The sequence below is a fragment of the Capra hircus genome, chromosome 10 (genome assembly GCF_001704415.2).
Source record: "Capra hircus breed San Clemente chromosome 10, ASM170441v1, whole genome shotgun sequence".
In the NCBI taxonomy this organism is placed as follows: domain Eukaryota; kingdom Metazoa; phylum Chordata; class Mammalia; order Artiodactyla; family Bovidae; genus Capra; species Capra hircus.
Genome location: NC_030817.1, coordinates 99,768,049 through 99,774,615, shown reverse-complemented (window position 1 = coordinate 99,774,615; position 6,567 = coordinate 99,768,049).

The following is a 6,567-nucleotide window of genomic DNA, read 5'->3' as shown; positions in this document are numbered from 1 at the left end:
ATATGATTTGCCAAATAGCCCTGTATATTTAAACCATGATTTGGGTAGTAGACATTCGTTGGTTACTCCTACCTTCTTTCTATGCCTCAGTTGCCTAATTTTCCTTCTCAAAGCCCCTATTTGGCGATCCATGTGATTCCAGAGAAGCAAATGTTGCCTATCATTTGGGAGGTGACTTCTGACCTAGGTTAAGCCATTCAGTCCAGTCTCCCTCTAGCCACAGCGACTGTTTCAGGAATGAATGATATCACCATCACCACCAGCATCATCAATAACATTTTCATAGTATATACTAAGTACCAGGCACTGTTCTAAGCACTGTGTTAGTCCATTTAATCCTTATAACAACCACAAGAGGTAGGGACTATTATAACCCTCTCTTGGTGCTACTCTGAATCTCAGAGCTATAAATAGTGAGCTGGGTTGGATTCTGAACTCAGGCAGTTTGGCTGTGGAATCCATGCTCCTAATGACTCCACTGAACTGCATGTGACTCAGACTGGCCTATCAGAGTGAACCCTGGGCCTCCAACTAACAAAGTTAGGATGACTGCCTCCCTTTGTGTGGCGTGTACAACAGATATGAGCCTTGGAATTTCTCCAGCATCTGATTGCTTCAAGAGAAGTTAGGCTGAGCTAAAGACTAATATGTGGAGGTACTAGAAGTAAAAGGACACAGAGAATCAGAGTCAGGTTTTGAATGATACATGTAATTTGTAGTCAGCAAGGCAACAAACTCTGCTCTAAAGGATGGTTTAAGCTCAGTTTTCAAAAGCATCCCCCTATTATTTGACCTGCAAAAAAATTATATACACGCATACTTTCTTATATATATCTGTTACCTGTAAATATTTACACCTATGTCCTTCATATATATGTACCAATAAACATGGTATAAATACAGAGACACTAGTAGTAGTGAATCAATTATTTAGCAGAAAAGAGTAGTATAAATTATTCTAATTACCACTACTACACTTTGTCAATTTTCAAGATGATGCTTTTCCCTCATGTTAATATTTCTGAAATTGGGTTATTTTATAAATGATACTTTCTTCAATTAGTTCTTTCTTGGTGGTAAATAAGATACTAATATAATCAGTGGCATCTTAGATTCAATGAAATATGGTAATTTGATTGTGGTTTGATATATATCCCCTCCTAAATACCACTTTACCCTATCTACAATATGCTGAACTAAGCATATTCAGATATATATTACTGGTATATACATTATAAGTACATACAACAAAACTTAATTTCATACTTTCCTAGAGTTTTGGGTGATGTTATTTCACATGTGATGGTGAATTGTAAATGAAAAAATAAATTAAGACTGAGGGGAAGGGATCATAACGGGATAGGAGGACATGGAGCTCATCTTCCCCACAAATATACACATAAAATCTACATACAGAACAGTTATGATAGAAAATTAACCAGAAACTGACAGAACTCCTATACCATCAAAGCTGCCAGAAAGATCACCATGTAACCAAGGATGATGGGAAAAAGGCACCAATCAAATCAGGATGACTGTTTCTGGGAGGGATTTGTTAGGCCAAGAAGGCCCACTTGGGTGGACGTGTGGGAGTGAGCAGGGTGAGCTATAATTTGGGCATCCCAGTCCTCTGTTTGTGCACAGAGGAGACAGCCCTCTTTTCTGCTGAGAAATCCAGTAAGACAGATAGAATTGTCAGAGAAACAGTCTCTACTCAAAAAGAGTGCATGTGTGCTGGCTTGCTAATAATCAGGGCAGAGAGCCTCACACTGGCAGCTGCAACCTCCTGATGCCTATACAACAATTCATCCTCCAAACCCAGAATACACATTTTTTTCAAGCATGAATGGAACCTTGTCTTGGATAAATTACATACTACGTCACAAAACGAGCCTCAACAAATTAAAGAAGATAGAAATTATGTCAAGCATTTTTTCTGATTACAACAGCATGAAACTGGAAATCAACCACAGAAGGAAAAAAATGGGAAAGGAAGGAAGAGTGGAGACTAACAACATGCTGCTGAAAAACTAATGTCAATGACAAAAATCAAAGAAGAAATTAGAAAATGCCTTGAGATGAACCAAAATGAAAGCACAGCATCAAAAAAAAAATTAAAATTAAAAAAAAATAAAATAAAAAAGAAAGCACAGCATCACAAAGTTGATAAGATGTGACCAACGCAGGTCTGAGAAGGAAATTCATGGTGATATAGGCTTTCTTCAATAAAAAAGAAAAATCTCAAGTAAGCAACTTAAACCATCACCTAAAATCATTAGAAAAAGAAGAAAAAACAAACCCAAAATCAGCAGAAGAAAAGAAATAATAGAGACCAGAGAAGAAATAAAATAGAGATTAAAAAATAAAAAAGATCAGTAAAACCAACAGCAATTTTCTTTTTTTCTTGATTTTTTTTTTTTTGAAAATAAAAAAAACTGACAAACTTCTAGCCAGGCTCACCAGGAAGAAAAGAGAGAGGACTCAAATAAACAAAATAAGAAATGAAAGAGGAGAAATAACAACAGATACCACAGAAATATAAAAAAAATCATAAGAGACTACTTTGAACAGTTACATGTCAACAAATTGGAAAACCTAGAAGAAATAGGCAAGTTTCTAGAAGCATAAAATCTGCTGAAACTGAGTCAAGAAGAAACAGATAACTTGAACAGATCATTAGTGAAATACAATTTTTAATAATAATAAAACAAAACCGTGCAAACAGAAGTCCAGGACTAGAGGGCTTCACTGAGTAGTTCTGCCAAACAGACAAAGAAAAATTTATACCTATACTTCTCAGACGATTCCAAAAAACTAAAGAGAGAAGGAAACACTCCCAAATTCATTCTGTGAAGTTCCCATCATCCTGTACCAAAATCAGAGAGACAGAGAAGGAAAGAAAATGACGGGTCAATATCTTTATGAAAAAGGATGCAAAACTCTACAAAATATTAACAAACCAATCCAAAAATACATAAAAAGGATCATACGCCATGATCAAGTTGGATTCATCCTAGGGATATGGTTCAACTTAAGCAAATCAATCAATGTAATATGCCACATTAACAAAAGTTAAGATAAAAACCATATGATCATCTTCATAAATGCAGGGAAAAAAAGCAGTTGAAAAATTTCAACATCCCTACCTAAAAAAAACTCTCACCAAAGTGAGTAGAGTGAGAACATACCTCAACGTGATAAAAGCCATTTATGACAAACGCATAGCCAACATAATACTCGACAGCGAATAGCTGAAAGCCTTCCTACCTAATTTAGGAACAAAACAGGGATGCCCACTCTCATCAGTCCTAGTTAACATAGTACTGGAAGTCCTAGCCATAGCCATCAGATAAGAAAAAGAAACAAAAGGTGTACAAATTGGAAGGGAAGAGGTAGGACTGTGTGCAGGCTACATGATGCACTATATAGCGAAGGCTGCAGTCTCCATGCAAAACTACTAGAAGTGATGAATAAATTCAGTAAGTTACAAGGTTAATATGCAGAAATCTGTTGCATTTCTTTACATTAACAAGGAATAACAGAAAGAGAAATTTTCAAAAATTCCATTTAAAATCACGTCAACAAAAAATTCTTAGTAATAAACAACCAAAGATGTAAAAGACCTGCATGCTGAAAACTACAAAACATTGAAAAAGGAATTTAAAGCTGATTCATGGATATGAAAAGATACTGCAAGCTTTGGATTGGAAGAATTAATATTGTTAGAATGGCCATGCTGCCTAAAGCAATGTATAGATCTAACGCAATCAAAATAACCGTGTCATTTTTCACAGAACTAGAAAAAACAATTCTAGGATTTATATGCAGCCGAAAGCGGCTCAGAACTGCCGAAGCAATCCTGAGGAAAAACAGAACAAAGCTGGAGACATAAACCTTCCAGATTACAGACTATACTACCAAACTACAGTAATCAAAACACAATGATATTAACACAAAGACAAACATATAGATCAATGGAACAGTATAGAGAGCCTAGAAATAAAGCCACACACTTCCAATCAGTTACACAAAGTAGTTGTGTAACTGACACAACTATGGCAAAGAAGGCAAGAATACACAATGGAGAAAAGACAGTTTCTTCAACAAGTGATATTGAGAAAGCTAGACAGCTATATGCAAATCAATGAAATTAGAACACTCCCTCACACCATACACAAAAATACGCTCAAAATGGCTTAAAGACCTAAATATACTACGTGACAATACAAAACTCCTGCAAGAGAACACAGGAAAAATATTTTTGGCTGTAAATCTATGTTCAACATCACTAATTAAAACAGAAATGCAAATCAAACTATAATGAGCATTGGTCAGAATGGCTATCATCAAAAGGTCTACAAATAATAAATGCTGAAGAGGGTATGGAGAAAAGGAAACCCTTTACACTGTGAAGATACTAACTGGTATAGCTGCTGTGGAAAACAGTATGGAGGTTCCTTGAAAAACTAAAAGTAGAGCTACCATATGGCCCTAAAATCCCATTCCTGGGCATACAGTCAGAAAGGATGAAAAGGAATTCAAAAAGATAAATGCACCCCAATGTTCAGGCAGCATATTTACAACAGACAAGACTTGGAAACAACCCAAGTGCCCATCAGCAGATGACTGGCATACACACACACACACACACACACACACACACACACAGTGGAATACTACTCCGTCATAAAAAATGAAATATTGCCCTTTGTAGCAACATGGATGGACCCAGAGAATATTGTTTAGAGAAGAAAATCAGACAGAGAAAGACAAATACTATGTGATATCACTCACATGTAGAATACAAAAAATAATACAAATTAATTTATATACAAAACAGAGACTCACAGACATAGAAAACAAATTTATGGTTACTAAAAGGGAGAAGGAGGGAGGGAGGGACAGACAAATTAACCATATGGAATTAACAAATAACAAACTACCATACATAAATAGATAAGCAAGAGGACTTACTGTATCGCATGTTATTATATATTCAATATCTTACAATAAAATGAGGAGGGTATCCAAATAGACTAGGTGGTAGGTACTATGATGAAACTCAAACAGGAATCTCTCCCTTCCTTAAAAACTACTCTTTGTGATGTAAGCTGCTCAGCAGGGTCTTCAATACTCTTTTTTTCTGACTGGCATTATTTTGCTGTATGAGGTAGAATAAGAGGGAGGCTGTTGAACTGTCCCCTTTTAAAAAGTTATTCACAGGTAATTAGAAATAACTTTGATTGTTTTTTTGAGAGGTAGATTCTAAAGCAGTGTTTCTCAAAGTGTAGTTCCCAGCCAGCACCATCAGCAGCCCCGGGGAACCTGTGAGAGACGCAGTTCCTCAGGTCCCATTTCAGACCTACTGAATCCAAAACTCCAGGGGCAGGGCCAGCATCTGTCTTTTAACAAGTCTTCCTGGTGGTTCTTCCGCATAGCCTTCAGGGGTTTAAGTAATTAAATTATGCATGTCAATGTTTTGAAGGTGTTTTTTCTTTTTTCAAATTAGTTAACTTTCTGAAGTTTGGAAAATGTAAAATTATAAAAAGATGACAGAAGACATGGATTGTTTAAATACATCTTCCTGAAGGGAATATGGAGCTTTAAACAGAATGTGGTGTCTGGCATTTTGAAGTGCATGTTTCAGCAAAGGGTGGGGGCCTGTTTAATGTACAGTGAAACTGCTTCTTCCAGGATGAGATTCCTGCAGTCCATCGCAGATGGTCTACATATTTCTATAAAATTATATCTACTCTGAATTTGTTTGTCATTTGACTCATCGACATGGGCTTATTATGACAGAATGTCATCTTGACCAAAGAAAATATTTTTCTAAAAATCTCTGAAGAGAGGGAGAGGGAGAGGGTGGGATGATTTGGGAGGATAGGAATTCTAACATGTATACTGTCATGTAAGAATTGAATCGCCAGTCCATGTCTGACGTAGGGTGCAGCTTGCTTGGGGCTGGTGCATGGGGATGACCCAGAGAGATGTTGTGGGGAGGGAGGTGGGAGGGGGGTTCATGTTTGGGAACGCATGTAAGAATTAAAGATTTTAAAATTGAAAAAAAAAAAGATTAAAAAAAAAATCTCTGAAGAGAGATCAAAGGTTTTGACATGAGGCTTTAAATAGAGTGTATTATGTTATGCACATGTTAAAGATCTGTATGATTTTCTTGGGGAGAAAAATATGTTTCAGTAGTATCTTGTTAATTTGTATCTGTGGATAGACAGAGAAAGTTTTCCTCCAAAATCCTGTAGACAGTATATGTTCAAATTTTTGAGACATTACCAAAGGGTTACCCAAGGTGATTCCATCTTATATTCACACCAGCAGTGTATGGAAACACAAATTGTCCCCTGCCCTCACCAATGCTTGTTATGGTGGTGTAGTAGCCATTCTGTTAGAGCTCTAATGGCATTTTATGGTGATCTGAATTTCACTTTCCTAATGACAAGTAGCATTGAGCATATTTTCATGTGCTTATTTGCCATCTGTCTATCTTCTGGTCCAGTGATTCCACTCTTTTTATTTCAAAAGAACTAAAAGCACATGTCCACACAAAAA